The 12,709-nt window shown below is 37.9% G+C and overlaps 1 protein-coding gene and 1 long non-coding RNA gene across 7 annotated transcripts in view; both read left to right on the forward strand.

The window, feature by feature from the left end:
- ZFAND3 (zinc finger AN1-type containing 3) overlaps positions 1-12,709 on the forward strand; it is a 339,302-nt gene that overhangs the window by 93,932 nt on the left and 232,661 nt on the right. The gene's annotated exons all lie outside the window — the stretch shown is intronic.
- On the forward strand, positions 1,811-5,814 carry LOC146401529 (uncharacterized). The gene is made up of 2 exons (XR_014810107.1): positions 1,811-2,516; positions 3,084-5,814. It is a non-coding gene; the product is annotated as an uncharacterized LOC146401529 (long non-coding RNA).

Genomic DNA, 12,709 nt, shown 5'->3' on the forward strand with positions numbered 1-12,709 from the left:
TCCTACTCCAATGAGAATAAAGTAATTAATAATAAAATAAAAGAATATAGTAATTAGGAGTTCCAGCTGTGGTGCAGTGGGTTGAGGATCTGCTCTTGTCTTTGCCGTGGTGCAGGTTTGATCTCTGTTCCAAACAGTGGGTTAAGGATCAAGTGTTGTTGCAGCTGTGGCTTGTATTTGATCCCTGGTCCAGGAACTTCCATATGCCATGGGTACTGGGCTGCGGCGGGGGGGGGGGGGGAATACAATTATTAAACATGAAAATAATGAATATAAAATGATAGACCCATTGGTCATCAGTGCTAGAGAGAAAAAAGGCATTCAGGAAGACTAGGGAGTCCTGAGGTTTGGAGCATAGGGGGTATATTTTAAAACAGGGTGTGCTTTAGGGAAAGATCTACAGGAAACTGGTAATAGTGGTTGTTTCTAATAGAAGGAACTGGGTGTTCTGGCAGACAGAGATTAGAGTGCCTTTATTCTAATATTGTTTGTTAGTGCCTTTTGAAATTTCTGTTATAGGATACAATCATAAGAATAAATTTTATTGAAAGAGGCGACTGTGATGTTAGAGGTGAGGGAGAAGGGAGCTCCCCCACTTAGCTCAGTCTGTTCTTGTCCTTCTGTTGTGGCAGGGCCACCTTAGTTAAAAATGATAATAAGTGGTTCTTTAATTGTATTTTCATACTAATAGCATATTAGGGAGAAGGAGTTTCTGAGAAAGTAACGGAGTTTTCAGAGGCAAAATGGATAGGAGATGCAAAGCTGTCAACAACAATAACAAAGCACTTTGCTGTTACTTCAATCGTTAACAAGGCTGTTTGTCTTTCTAACATGAAAATGAAACCATCAATAACTAACTTCTAGCGCGTTTCAGTTAAGTATTTTAGGGAAACTTCAATCCTCTGAAAAAAACAGCAAGACTGAGTGGAGATGTGATGACCAACGCCATTTGCTGGGTGGCTTTCTCTCCATTACTGAAACTGAACTGCAGTTGCAGGCTGACTTGGGTTTCTTTTATAAAAGCCAAAGGATTCACACGTCCTTGGATTAACTACAGAGAGATTCTCCTAGCTGGGGCTTTTAACGAAATTGCAAAATACAAAAGTAACTTAATTTCTTACTTAGATCTTTTTTTTTTTTTTTTGTCTTTTTTTTTTGTCTTTTGTCTTTTTGTTGTTGTTGTTGCTATTTCTTGGGCCGCTCCGGCGGCATATGGAGGTTCCCAGGCTAGGGGTCGAATCGGAGCTGTAGCCACCGGCCTACGCCAGAGCCACAGCAACGCGGGATCCGAGCCACGTCTGCAACCTACACCACAGCTCACGGCAACGCCGGACCATTAACCCAGTGAGCAAGGGCAGGGACCGAACCCGCAACCTCATGGTTCCTAGTCGGATTCGTTAACCACTGCGCCACGACGGGAACTCCCTTACTTAGATCTTTTGATTCTGTATGTCAAACCAGTTAACCTGAAGCACTGGTGCTGTTGAGTGTTAATCTTGATATTTTGCTGTTTTGTCCTTGGTAAATCTTTTTTAGACTTTGGCTTTTATACTTGTTAATTTGCTGAAGGTAAAGGTAGAATTAATTTGGAATCTGAATATGTTATACAAAGAATATAATATCAATTAAAATTATCACAAAATTTTGTCTTTTAATGTTTACCAGATCCTTCTAGTCCTTGTCTGGTGCATTCATGTTCATATTTCCAGTAGCTGTAATCATGAACTGGATCCCATTTACTTAACATTTTACAAACATTATTTTGTCTTGGTACTTTGTCTGGAAGTAGTTTCATAGGTGGTTTTTAATGGTAGTTTTTTTTTTTTTTTTTTTTTTTTTTTTGGTCTTTTTGCCTTTTCTAGGGCCGCTCCCGCAGCATATGGAGGTTTCCAGGCTAGGGGTCTAATTGGAGCTGTAGCTGCTGGCTTATGCCACAGTCACAGCAATGCTGATCCGAGCCACATCTGTGAACTATACCACAGCTCATGGCAACGCTGGATCCTTAACCCACTGAGCGAGGCCAGGGATCGAACCCGCAACCTCATGGTTCCTAGTTGGATTCGTTAACCACTGAGCCACAACGGGAACTCCCATGGTAGTTTCTTAATAGTTATTTTTTAGCTATTGCTAACATAGCATGGCGGAAAGATTACATCAGGAGTGTGATGTAATACAACTTTTTATTGAAGCTTTATACCTTACTATTCCCTAAGCTATTTGGAATTTCCCCCTCTTTGCACTAAAGTACACCTGTGATGCTTCTCATAGGAGGTTTTAATATTAATAATTTCTGAGATTATAGCTAGATTTCTTTTTCAGAGTAATATAAAGTTGGAAAATTGGCAAATATATTAACCTGTATCAGTAGTAACTCAGGATGAATCATTGTACTCTATTTTTTAAATATCAAGATTTTTATTCAGCTAAGTTTATTTTATTTTTTTGTTTAATTTATTTTTTTTTGTTTGTTTGTTTTTTAGGGCTGCACCTGCGGCATATGGAGGTTCCCAGGCTAGGTGTCTAATTGGAGCTACACCTGTCGGCCTACATCACAGCCACAGCAGTGCCGATCCGAGCCACATCTGTGACTCATACCACAGCTCACGGCAATGCCAGATCCTTAACCCACTGAGCGAGGCCGGGGATTGAATCCAAAACCTCATGGTTCCTAGTCAGATTTGTTTCCTCTGCACCAAAACGGGAAGTCCTTATTCAGCTAAATTTATAAACCTCTTCAAACTTACTTAACATCTTGTTTAATTTTTCCTGATTTTTAATTTTGGGAATGGAGTGTGGATAACTACTCGACCTTAGCTGATAATGGAAAACTGTAATGTAAAATCTTTGTCTCATCTCCTTTTTCTTCTCCACAGTCTGAACGCCAAGTGCTGGGGACTAGAATTGTAGAGAATATTTGAAATTCATTTCTTTTTACATTAAAAAACCTAAACATTCAGCTTTCTTGCACATTTTTTTGAATTTTATCTGTAACTATTGAATCCAAGTTTTTATTTTTTATTTTTTTTTTGTCTTTTTGCTATTTCTTGGGCCGCTCCCGCAGCATGTGGAGGTTCCCAGGCTAGGGGTCTAATCGGAGCTGTAGCCACCGGCCTACACCAGAGCCACAGCAACGCGGGATCTGAGCCGCATCTGCAACCTATACCACAGCTCACGGCAACGCCAGATCCTTAACCCACTGAGCAAGGGCAGGGACCGAACCCGCAACCTCATGGTTCCTAGTCGGATTCATTAACCACTACGCCAAGACGGGAACTCCATCCAAGTTTTTAGAAATTACATACTTCAAGTGATAGAATAAGCAACACACATATATGTTAACAACCATTTTGTATTGATCTTATCATCTATTGAGCATTTATTTAAAACACAGTATTCAAGTAAAATATTAATGTGTTTCAGAAAATGTTTCAAGCTCTATAGAAGTTAACACAACCATAAGTGAAATATGCCCCTTTGCCTATCTATCCTTAGACTTTTTACTGTATCTTTCAAATATTTTTTCAATGTGTTTAGGTGCATATATATATGCATATGCTTCTCTTTGATGGCTTCTTCTTTGAGTGTTCTAAATACTGGAGTCCTCCAATGCTTAGTCCTGCCACCCTTTTCTGTACATTCTAGGTGTGGAGGGTTTTTTAATTTTAATTTTTCATTTTTTAAAGTTTTATTGAAGTGTAGTTGTTTTACAATGTTGTGATAATTTCTGCTGTACAAAAAAGTGATTCACTTATACATATACGCACATCCATTCTTTTTCAGATTCTTTTCCCATGTAGGTTATCGCAGAATAATGAGTAGAGTTCCCCGTGCTATAGAGCATGTCCCCATTGGCCAGTCATTCCATATACCTTTGTTGTGCATATGCCAGTCACAAACTCCAAGTCCATCCCTCCCCACCGCCTGTCCCCGTTGATAACCAGTAAGTTTCTTTTCAAATCTGTGAGTCTGTTTCTGTTCTGCAGGTAAATTCATTTGTATCCTTTTTTAAAGATTCTCATTTAAGTGATATCAAAGGATGTTTGTCTTTCACTAACTTCACTTAGCATGGTCATCTCTAGGTCCATCCATGTTGCTTCAGATGTCATTATTACTTTAAAAAGTGTTCTTTTTTAAAAGGTTGCTTTGATCACTAATCTCCAGTTTTAGAGAGTCTTTATTTGTACATAAGGAGAATTTTTAAGCTTAGAGAACCAAGTTTTTTATAACTAATTTATTCAGTGGGTAGAGTTGTGTCAGAATTGTAATTAGCTGTATAGTTGAAAAACCCTGTAATTTAAAGTGTAAATATTTAGCCTTTCAAGTTAGATACAATAAAAAGAAACCAAAATGCCAGAATAATTGATTTCTTCTTTGGTTGAAGCATGAAATATTATGGCAGACTTTCAGACTAATAGAACAGTTTCCAGAGATTGGATAAAATTGTTAGTTTATTACTAATATACCAATCTTCTAGATAACCACAATTGTTATCTCTGAACTTTGTCTTGTCATTCAGGCACTGATCATCATTTTCTGAATTTTCTAAATTACCTTCAGGCTTCTTCTGTCTACTGTATAACATTTCTTGCTACTTAACTCCTGCTTAACAGAATTTATTCCTTTTAACTTGTAAGGTAGGAGGGAGTTGAGAGTAGGCAAAATTCACATTAGTAGCCATGGTTCTTGAATGAGAAGTATAAAAAGAGGCTTAACATTTGATGAGGATTTAAAAATTATTCATTGATTTCACTGTAAATGATGGTGTACTCTAATAGCATGAATAATTTAACTCGGTAGAATCTTTAAAGTTTACAAACTTGTAATTGTTTATCAGAATTAAAAAAGTTGCTTTTAAAAACTTGTTTTCCATAAATAAGTTGGAATTTGTGCTCTATAGCTAGATCCTGTTACCAAGCAATAGTCCTTTTGTGAGGGGTGAGGTTTTTGTTCTTTGGGTATTCCCAAAGGGCAGTATGAGGAAATTCTGAAGTAAAGGGCCAGATTAATTTAAAATGCACGTGAGCGCGCGCACACACACATACACACACACAAACCCCCACACACACCCACCCCCAAACTACTTGGCCTACTTGGAAGGGAATAAACAACTACAGGCTATGGTTTTTGCTTTTCTGGAATGCCAAATTTCAGCTCAGAGCAAATTCTTCAGCAGAGCAATAAACCTTTGAAAATTGCTTTATAATGGAAATGCTGACAGACCATTAACTATAGTGGTGCGAATGCACTGCTCTGACATACGTAAGGTTATCCCAAGTTGCTAAATACAATAAACCATGTTGGACAGTGTACATCCTGTGGAAGCCTATATGGGTGTATACAGCTTGTCATGTTATGCCTCCTCATTATTAGTGGAGATGCTCAAACATAGCACCTTTGACATGCAGGAGAGGTATCATTTTTGAAGGAAAGAGTGGTTTAGGCTCTGCTGATGCTGATAGCTCATTTTGTATTTGCCACACTGGAAAAGGCCCAGGGTAAATTTAACATGATGCATTTAATCACCATTCCAATTACAGTGCCACTGAAGCAGATCAATGTTTTCTTACTACCAATTCATTGGAACTTCTAGGTCATAAAGTATCATTATTAGGCATATTGGAAAGTCTCAGCCCAATGGAAATGTGGATTCTGGGATTTTTCCAATTGCTTTGAAATAGTAACAGAGGATGCTTGGGTGTACATTTCCCCCATGTAAAATGGAAATTGGAATTTAAAGGGATTGATATGACAAAGTGAGAATCCTATAATGCCCTAGGGAAGGATGAAGCATAATGTTCACATCTAAAAGTAAAATAAGGAAAATGACGGAAAGGAGTGGGTACTTCCGTAGCAGCCTGCTTAATGACTGATGTCCCTGCTAATAGTAAGTGTTGAGAGAATTTATCTTATTCTTGGCTGTGTTCACAGCACCTAGCACAGTGCCTGGCACATAATATGGGTGTCATTAAATATCTGTTGGTTTTTTTTGTAAGATAGGAGGGAGTTGAGAGTAGGCAGAATTCACATTAGTGGCCATGTTTGAGAGTAGTAGTTTATTTGAAAACTGCTTGAAGCTAGATTGTCAGGCATCTTGCTAAATGTTTTAAGGTTATGTGTGTGTGTTTATGTGTCAGTACATGCATACTATACATAATACATATACATGCGTTTAGAATTAATCCATAAAAGATTTTAAAGGCATTATAGGTACAATTTGGTATGTTGACTATCCTGATAAATGGGAAGATTCAAGAATATTTTGGGTAGAACCATATGCTCTGAAATGTGTGTAGTAAAGAGATTGGACATCATAACCAGGTTATATAAATAAGTCTGGTATTCCTGTACTCTAAAAATCAGTACTAATTGGACCAGCCTTATATGTTCTGTTTGATAAAAAAAAAATTTTTTCCCCTTACTTGTCTGTTGCAATTCCTAAACTTGGCTGCCCACCTGGGCTTTTTAAGAAAATATAAAGATTCTTAGGCATTAGTTAGGAGATTTTGATTAACTAGGTTTGGGGTGGGGACTGGTTATATAAATTGTAAAGAAATTATATTTCCTTGGGTGCTTAGAAATAGCTAGTCTCCCCGTACCACTTCAAAATGAGCAGTGACAGTTACCCTGGACCTTTTGGGTTCTCTGTAAACAATAACCAGCATAGTAATTCATGCTTGGTCGTATACGGTGGAAGGGAAAGCAGTGCTAGTTTATGTCATACCGAAGGTCATTTATGTTTAGTGTTGACTTTCTGTCAGTATATTTTGCTAGAAAGCTACTGTCAGGACAGTTTGGGGAAGGATATGGTTTTCTTTTTTTCCTGTGGCATATTCATAGATTTGCATTACTAAAAGGTGCCTTAGAAATCATTCAGTTTATTTTCATCCTTTTATATTTGAATTAATCTTAAAAATGTTAGGGTTTGACTGGTCAGAATGGCCATCGTTAGAAAGTCTACAAATAATAAATGATGGAGAGGGTGTGGAGAAAAGGGAACCTTCCTACCCTGTCGTGGGGATGTAAATTGGTGTAGTCACTATGGAAGACATTATGGAGGTTCCTTAAAAAATTAAGAATAGAGTTAGCATATGATTCTTCTCCTAGGCATATATCCAGAGAAAACTCTAAATTGGAAAGATACATGTACTCCAATGTTCATAGCAGCACTGTTTACATTAGCCAAGATATAGAAGCAACCTAACTGTCCATTGACAGATGAACGGATAACGAAGATGTGGGGTGTGTGTGTATATACACATATACATAGTGTGCACGTGCACACACACTATAGAATATTACTCAGTCATAAAGAATGAAATACTGCCATTTGCAGCAACACTGACAAATTTAGAGATTATCTTACTAAATGAAGTCTGAAAGAAGACAAACACCACATGATATCACTTATATGTGGAATCTAAAATATGATACAAGTGACGCATTTACAAAATAGAAACAGATTCACAGACATAGAAGACAAATTTATAGTCACCAAAGGGGAAGGGAGGATTAGCAATTGGGGATTAAGAGTATGTATAGTATGTATAAATGTGTGTACAGAATCACTTTGCTGTACACCAGAAACTAACATGACATTGTAAATTAACTGTACTTCAAAAAAAAGGGTGGGGTTTTAATCCCAGATGTGTCTCATATTCATTACCTCATTTCTCTAACCCTTCTTATACATAAAATGGGATTAATAACTCTTACCTTACGGATATTTTTAAGATTAAAATACAAAATTACTAGTATGTTCTTGCATGTAGTAAGTGCTCAACAAATGTTAGAGTTTATGGCATAGCTATTATGTGATCTGTGGTATACTTAAAAGCCAAAATAAGTAGAAAATTGTGGCAGTTAAATTCAAGTCAAATATACTGTATACCCATAAGCAGAATTTTAAAAAAAATTGTGAAATACACATAACAGAAACATCTTTTTTTTAACTATTTTAAAGTACCATTTAATGGCATTTAGTACATTCATGGTGTTGTGCAACCATCATTACTCTCTAGTTCCAGAACATTTTCTTACTCCAAAAGGAAACCTGTACACATTAAGCAGTCACTTCCTATTTCCCCCTGTTCTCAGCCCTTGGCAAGCACCAATCTGCTTTCTGTTTTTCTGGATTTGCCTGTTTTATATGATTACGTATTAGTGACATCATTCAGTTTGTGGCCATTTGTGTTTGGCTTCTTTCACTTTGTGTGTTTTTAAGGTTCATTTGTGTTCCAGCACGTATCTGTACTTCATTTCTTTTATGGCTGAATAATAACCCATTGAATAGTTTTTTACCATAATTTGTTTATTCATTCATCAGTTGATGGACATTTGAGTTCTGAACCTTTTGGTGATTGTGAATAGTGCTGCCATGGGCAGTACTATTCATGTGCAGGTTTTTGTTTGAACAAGTTTTTGTTTGCAGTTCTTTTTGATAAATGCCTATGAATAGAATTTCTGGTTCATATGCTAATTCTGTGTTTATCTTAATTGAGAAACTGTTTTCCATGGTGGCTGTACCACCTTACAGGCCCACTAGCAATGCATGAGAGTGAGGGTTCAAACTTCTCCATTTCCTGGCCAAAACTTTAAAAAATTATAGCCATCCTATTAGGTGTGAAGTATATCCCATTATGTTTTGTTGTTAGGCTTTGTTATTCTTGTTGTTAGACTTTGTTTCAGATGTACACCATAATGATTTGCGATTTGCGGTTTGTATCCATTGCAAAGTGATCACCACATAAAGTCTAGCTAACAACTGTTATCTTACATAGTTACAAAAAAATTTTTTTTTGATGATAACTTTTAAGATCTCACTTGGCAAGTTTCAAGTATGTAATTTAGTATTATTAACTATAGTTGCCATGCTATTCTTTACATCCTCATGACTACTTATTCTACAACTGGAAGTTTGTACCTTTTGCCCCTTTCACTCATTTCTCCAACCTCCAGTCACTCACCTCTGGAAACCATCAATCTGTTGTTCTTCGTGTCTTATGAGCTTGGTTTTTTTTTGCTTTTGATTTTTTGGATTCCACATCTAAGTGAGATCATGGGATATTTATCTCTCTCTGACTGACTTATTTAGCATGCGCTCAAGGTCTATCATGTTGTTGAAGGTGGCACAATTTTGTTCTTTTTTAATGGCTGAATAATATATTCTGTTGTGCTGCACATGTATATATATATATGTAAAACTTCTTTTTTATGTCATTGCTGGACACTTAGGTTGTTTCCATATCGTGGCTATTGCAAATAATGCAGTGAACATGGGGGTGCATATATCTGATTGAGTTAGCATTTTTGTTTTCTTTAAATAAATACCCAGAAGTGAAATTTCAGGATCATATAGCAGATCATTTTTTAAAAAATTTTATGAATCACTGTACTCTTCTTAATGACTATACAAGGGTTCCAGTTACTTCAGATCCTTGCCAGCATTGTTATTGTCTCTGTGATAATAGGCATTTTAACAGCAGTAAGGTAGTATCTCATTGTGTTTTTTGGTTTTTGTTTTTGTTTTTGTTTTTGTTTTGCTTTTTAGGGCCACTCCCGTGGCATATGGAGGTTCCCAGGCTAGGGGTCAGACAATCGGAGCTGTAGCTTCTGGCCTACATCACTCACAGCCACAGCAACGCCAGATCTGAGCTGGGTCTGTGAGTGACGTAGATCCATAACCCACTGAGTGAGGCCAGGGATCCCAACCCGCAACCTCATGGTTCCTAGTTGGATTCGTTTCCGCTGCGCCACAACAGGAACTCCTCATTGCGGTTTTACATTTCCCTGATGATTAGCGATGTGGAACATTTTTTTCATCTACCTCTTGGCCATCTGTATGTCTCATTGGATAAATGTCTATTCAGATCTTTTGCCTTTTTTTTTTTTTTTTTTTTTTCTTTTTATGGCCACAACTGCAACATATGAAGTTCCCGGACTAGGGGTAGAATCAGAACTGTAGCTCCCAGCCTACACCACAGCCACAGCAACACCAGATCTGAACTGCATTTGTGGCCTATACCATAGCTCGAGCTCGAGGTAACACTGGATCCCTAACCCACTGAGCAAGGCCAGGGATTAAACCTACATCCTCATGGATACCAGTTGGTTCTTAACCTGCTGAGCCACAATGGGGACTCCGTATGTTGGGTTTTTAACCTGCTGAGCTGCAACAGGAATTCCCGTTTTTGTTTTTTTAAATTTTATTTTTATGGCCACACCTGTGGCATATGGGAGGTTCCTGGGCCAGGGATTGAATCCAGCCTGGCAACACTGGATCTTTTAACCCACGGCACCAAGCTGGGGATGATACCCGCATCTCTGCAGTGACCTGAGCCACTGCAGTTGGGTTCCTAACCTGCTGTGCCATGGTAGGAGCTCCCTTACCTGTTTTAAAATAAGGTGTTTTTTTTGTGATATTAAGATATGTGCTATTTATATATTTTGGATATTAACCACTTACTGGTCATATCATTTGCACATATTTTTTTCCCACTTAGTAGGTTGGCTTTTCATTTTGTTGATGGTTTCCTTTGCTGTGCAGAAACTTTTTAGTTTGATGTAGTCCCCTTTGTTTATTTTTGCTTTTGTTGCTTTTGGGGTCAGATTCCAAGAAATCATCATCAAGACCTGTGTCAAGGAGCTTTACCACCTGTTCTCTCCCCCCCCCCCCCCGCCCCCTGGCAGCGATTTTATGGTTTTGGTTTTATGTATAAGCCTTCAATCCATTTTGAATTGGTTTTTGGGTATAATGTAGGATAAGGGTGCAGTTTCGTTCTTTTGTGTGTGGCTGATCCCAGGACCATTTAATGAAGAGACTGTCCTTTCCCCATTGTATATTCTTGACTTCTTTGTATAAGTTAATTGACCATATATATGTGGGTTTGTTTCTTGGCTCTGTATTCTGTTCATTGATCTCTGTATCTCTTTTTATGCCAGTACCATAGTGCTTTGATCTCTATAGCTTCGTAGTGTAGTTTGAAACCAGGGAGCTGGATGCCTTCAGCTTTATTCTTCTTTCTCAAGGTTGCTTTGGATATTCAGAGTCTGTGATTCCACACAAATTTTAATAATTGTTCCTTTTCTCTGAAGAATGCTATTGGTGTTTTGACCAGAATTACATTGATTCTGTAGACTAGGCAGTATGCATGTTTTAACAGTTATTCTTTCAATCTATGAACACAGAATATCTTTCCATTTATTTATGTCTTTTTTAGTTTCTCTCATCAGTATCTTATAGTTTTCAGTGTTACAGGTCTTTTACCTCCTGATTAAATTTATTCCTAGGTATTTTATTCTTTTTGATGAAATAATAAATGGAATTGTTATCTTTTTTTTTTTTTTTGTCTTTTGTCTTTTTTTTGTTGTCGTTGTTGTTGCTATTTCTTGGGCCGCTCCTGCGGCATATGGAGGTTCCCAGGCTAGGGGTTGAATCAGAGCTGTAGCCACCGGCCTACGCCAGAGCCACAGCAACGCGGGATCCGAGCCGCGTCTGCAACCTACAGCACAGCTCACGGCAACGCCGGATCGTTAACCCAGTGAGTAAGGGCAGGGACCGAACCCGCAACCTCATGGTTCCTAGTCAGATTCGTTAACCACTGCGCCACGACGGGAACTCCTGGAATTGTTATCTTAGAATTGTTATCTTAATTTCCCTTTCTGATAGTTTCTTCTTAGTGCATAGAAATGCAGCAGATTTTTGTATACTTTTATCTTTTTACTGTGTGTATGATATTACTTGTGGACTTGTCATATGTGGCTTTTATTATATTGAAGTATATTCTCTTTATATCCACTTTGCCCACTTTGTTGAGAATTTTTATTGTAAATGGATGTTGAATTGTGTCGTGCTTTTTCTGCATCTGCTATGGTGATCATATGATTTTTATCCTTTGTTTCATTAATGTGGTACGTCGCATTGATTGGCTGATGTTGAACCATCCTTGCATCCTAGAATAAATCCTAGTTGATCACGGTATATGATCCTTTTTTTTTTTTTTTTTTTTTTGTCTTTTGTCTTTTTGTCTTTTGTTCTTGTTGTTGTTGTTGTTGCTATTTCTTGGGCTGCTCCCGCGGCATATGGAGGTTCCCAGGCTAGGGGTTGAATCGGAGCTGTAGCCACCAGCCTACGCCAGAGCCACAGCAACGCAGGATCCGGGCCGCGTCTGCAACCTACACCACAGCTCACGGCAACGCCAGATCCTTAACCCACTGAGCAAGGGCAGGGACTGAACCCGCAACCTCATGGTTCCTAGTCGGATTCGTTAACCACTGCGCCACAACGGAACTCCTGATCCTTTTAATATATTGCTGGATTTGGTTTGCTTATATTTTGTTGAGGATATTTGCATTTATGTTCATCAAGGAATTGGCCTGTAATTTTATTTTATTGTGGCATCCTTGTCTGGTTTTGGTATTAGGAGAATGCTGGCTTTGTAGAATGAATTTGGAAGTGCTTCCTCTCCTTTTTTTGAGATGAGTTTGAGAAGGACTGGTATTAATTCTTATTTGAATGTTTGGTAGAATTCACCAGTAAAGTCATCTAGTCCTAGACTTTTGTTTGTTGTGAGGTTTTTGATTACTGATTCAGTTTCATTATTAGTCATTGGTTTGTTCAGATTTTCTCTTTCTTCGTGATTTAATCTTGGTAGGTTTGTTTCTAGGAATTTATCCATTCTAGGATGTCAAATTTATTGGCATTATGGTTTTG

This window comes from Sus scrofa, chromosome 7, assembly GCF_054392235.1.
Source record: "Sus scrofa isolate SSC_HxYL_T2T_F1_AM1 chromosome 7, Sscrofa_HxYL_maternal_Yorkshire_Landrace_v2.0, whole genome shotgun sequence".
NCBI classification, from domain to species: domain Eukaryota; kingdom Metazoa; phylum Chordata; class Mammalia; order Artiodactyla; family Suidae; genus Sus; species Sus scrofa.